Here is a 4,367-nt window from a genome sequence, read left to right as displayed (position 1 = left end):
CTCTTTCCTGCCAAGGCAGGGGGTCGGACTAGATGATCTACCTAGGTCCCTTCCGACTCTAGCTACTATGAAACTATGAAACTATAAGAATATATTGACCCTACAACCTCCCATCTTAAAGGTGAGAGGTAAAGGAGAGAAGGAGAGAAATGCAGGGTGCAGCCAGACACAGGATGCAGCCTGGCACAAAACTTAACCCATTCAAAAAATGTTACTGATTGGGAACTGGTACATACTTTTCCTTGGCTACAAGTGTCCACAAGTACATTGCTAAGCGTTCTAAGTAGAACGGTCACCTTTTAGAGACTGCACTGCTGCCAGAATGGCATCACAGTATGAGAAGACTATCCAGGCCATCAACCATCAACCCTTCCAGTGTCTGAAGTTTTCTAAAATTCCACTGAAGGGAGAAGAAGGCTTGGATTTTCTTGTCATCAAAAAAAGGGAAGACCTTATGGCCCACAACTACAGTTGTTGTACTCGTAACCTGATCAGGGATGCACAGGTGTATGTGGCAGCTGGGATTCCATGCTGGGAAAGGAACCCCTTTTTATGGGATCCCGGGCTAATTTGGGGTAGGGGGAATGGAGTTGCCAGAAGCTGAGAAGAAAGGGTGGGGAGGGGCTATGTGGCCTCTGCATGTGGTGACCAAGAGGCTGGATGCTCCAGGGAAAGACCCCCTTCAAAGATCTCAGCAGCTTTTCAACCCTTGTGCTGGAAGGAGGCTTGTGAATATCAGCTGCTAGAGTCCTGTGCTCTGGGGTTTGCAAGCTAATTTGGGGTAGAGGTGGGATTGTAGAGGTTTCTTGGTGGTCCCCAACTGTGCTGACCAGAGGTGACAAGCCCACTCCTACCTATCTTGGTGAGAAACCCAATTGGCATCTCATGCCCTTCGGAGGATATGCTTTGACAGTTCACAGCAGGCCACCCCATCCAGAACATCTTCTGGGCGATAGCTGCCCAGATGGCCTGGCAGGGGCACACATAGAAGTAGTGCCAAAGAAACATCAACTTTGCAGCCACAGCCCACTGGCAGCTGTCCCAGAGGGGCAGATGCCTCTACTGGATGTGCAGTCCCCATCCAAGTCTGGCAGGTGTGCAGCAGATCACAGCCAGGCAGCTGCCCCCACTGCCAGACTGCTGCAGTGGGTAGAGGATGCAGGGATAAGCAGATGGGGCTGGGCAAGGCAGGGATCAGAGGGGCTGGGGGGCAGGTGGGGGGTGGAGCCAAGCAGGGCAGGGATGGGTGGGGGTATGGGGGCAGGCAGAGAATGGGGCTGAGCAGGAAAGGGATTGGGGCCTTGGGGGGGATATGGGTGATGGGGCCAGGCAGAAAAGGGATTGGGGGCCTTGAAGGGGCTGGGGCTGGGCAGGAAAGTGGCTTCAGCATTCTGCCTGGCACAGGGGATCTCCAGGTACCAATTGGCTGGGCCCCAGAAGCTCCAGAGAGCAAGTAGGCCTGAGCTTCTTGCCAGGGCAACTTTTTGCACTGATAGGGCCAGGACAGGGCAGCTTTTTATACTGCAGGAGACAGCACAGGTGCTGGCCCCAGGATCTAGCTACCCCTGGCTGCATATCCGGGAGGAGCCAGGCAGAGTTATTTTGCCCCAAGTGGCACAATTTGCTCCACAAGAAGCATGTGCACTGAGGCAATAAGCCCTGGCTCAAATTTGCACCACTTCTATTTGAGCTGCTGCAAGCAAAAATGCCTGCATGTGTGGATGCGCCCTTGGAGGTTAAAGTATATTTAAGCTGTTCTAAGCCTTACATCTCTCCATATTCTTAGAAGTGCTTATTCAAAACTTCTAACCACCACAGGCAGTTCAGTGCTATCAACTTGTGAAGCCATCTTATTAGTCACTAGCATATGGTGGCATTGCTGTTTTGGGTCTATACTCAGTCTGTCAACAAGATGACACCTTAACAGCATGATGAGAATAAACACACAGGCAAAAATATCTTTCCCACTTACTCTTGTAATTTTTTATAGATTTCAAGGTTGCAGAACTCATAAGAGATAAAATGATGCAAAGGACTGGCTAAAACAATGTTCAATCAATATGATATATTTATGAGAGGAAAAAAGGGTGGAAAGAATTATTTTAAATGAGTGTTATGAATAAACTCCTGGTAGCTTTGCTTGCACAAGGAAAATCTAAGGTAAATCAGATAAATGCAAATCATTCCATATAGTTGTGTTTGTTATCTAAAAATACAGACAATTTCTCAAAGCATGTCTGCAGAGCTTGACAGGCAGAAATACTAAAGATGGAGAACAATTGCCTAGTGTGGTAAAGGGGATATAACTAAGCGTAATAGGATAATAATAAAAGGAGCATGTAGCTTGAATATCAGGGGAAAAATTGGTTACATTAGCCCTAAAAATGACAGCCTTGTTATTAAAGAAATGAAAACTGACTTATGAGATCTGAGTTCAATTCCTGGCTCTAGTACCAAATAAGTTAGCTCTCTGCTTCATTTTCCCATCTCTAAATAGTGTTTCTTTTCTGCTTTATTTGGATTGTTATCCTTTCAAAGTAAGGGATTTGATTTCCATTTTTGAAAACTAAAATGAATTTAGTTTTTCTCTGTTCAATTTTTATCAGTATACCCAACAATATGGAAAGCAAACTGTTGTTTAGTTTTGTTTTAATTAAAATAACTGTTTGTCATTAAAGCAAGTGAACATTTTTTAACCAATTTTGTTTCAAATAATAGGGGAAGATCAAGGATTAAATAAGCAGAATATAAATAAAACTAGGCTTCAGGAATATAGAGACTTCTAGACAAATTGAAACAAGCAGATTTAACTCCTGGCACTGATATTGCTGGGACAAATAATATATTGTGTGTAAAACAGGGTATACATCTCAGCTGTTTTGAACACTAATTCATCTGTCTTTACTCAAGATCTCTGCTTTATTCGCACCGAACTTGTCATTAGGCAATGTTGACTATGTCTACACATGCTTTACTGCAGAGTAGAATAATTCTAGAATAAGTTGTTTGACCCCAGTACTCTTTCCTGCCATGGCAGGGGGTCTGACTAGATGATCTACTCAGGTTCCTTCCGACCCAAGAAACTATGAAACTGTGAAACTAATTAGCTGCAGAGTAAAGCATCACTATATACATGTGCAACACTACTGGGCCTCAATAAAATAATTTATGTCTCCTTTATGGAGTCGCTCATAGTCCTATTGTGAATTAATGCTGTTCCAATCAAGCCAAACTCCTTGGCTTCTATTATATGCAGCTGCAAGATAAAGTTCCCACATGGTCAATGAATGGAGGAGCAAATATATCATGGACACTATATGACAGGAGGCAGGGTTACATGATGTTCCCATGTCTCTTCTGTCTGCCTTCAATCCCCTACCTTCTGAAAGAACTTGGTGAAGAAAACTATGTGATAAAAGCATTTGAGTTTTCAGAGTTCTCCAGCCGTCTCTGATAGGATTTTCTTTCCTTTTTACTAATTTTCTCTGTAACATTCTCTTGAGGTAAGACACATATTCAGATATGAAAGGGAAATGCTTTTCCCACCCCATGAGAGTTGTCACTATTAAAAAAAACAACCTTTTATTATTTTGTGTGGTGGAAAGACACAGAATAAGAGTGTGGTGGCCTGACCACCTGTTTTGGATGGGGGATCCAAAGTAGAAGTATTTGCTTTTTTCAGACCAAAAAACTCTGAGCCTCCATGTGTTAGGTGAGGACTTTGTTTATTAGGCTTTGGTCTCTACGGGCATGTCCAGACAAGCACACACGTGCCTCTTGCCTCACCTCAAACCTCTTTGAGATGGGGCAAGAGGCACATGTGGGAACAAAAAAAAGTTCCCCGTGCTGTAAACTTGGAGCACAGGGAGAAAATTAGAAAAAACAGAGTTAAAAAGAGCAGGGCCATGCCCCCAGGGAACTGGAGGCTGAGACCTCCACAGAGACACTCTGGCTGCCAAAGCATCTCTGTGGATGGCCTTCGCCCATGTAGGGCAGGCCATGTGCTTCAGCACCAGGGCTACAGTGCAAGTAAGAAAGGGGTCAGGGGGCTGGAGGAGGGGGGAGGGGACTATGGGGGACTCCTGCTGGCCCTGTCCACTCCCCCAACCCCCCCAATCCCTGCCCTGCCCATGCCTGTCCCCCGCCTGCCCCCTTGAAACCCCAAATCCCTGCATTGCCCAACCTTCCCAAGGGCCCAGATCTCCCAAGGGCCTGGATAGGTTACAGGAGTGGGCTGACATAAACAGGATGCATTTCAATACTGACAAGTGCAAGGTGCTGCACTTAGGCAGTAGAAACCAGCAGCACACTTATAGAATGGGAAACTCCCTTCTTGAGAGCACGGAGGCAGAAAGGGATCTTGGAGT

This window comes from Crocodylus porosus, unplaced genomic scaffold (genome assembly GCF_001723895.1).
Source record: "Crocodylus porosus isolate Cpor-Errol unplaced genomic scaffold, CroPor_comp1, whole genome shotgun sequence".
NCBI classification, from domain to species: Eukaryota; Metazoa; Chordata; order Crocodylia; family Crocodylidae; genus Crocodylus; species Crocodylus porosus.
Note: the sequence above shows the minus strand (reverse complement) of the source record.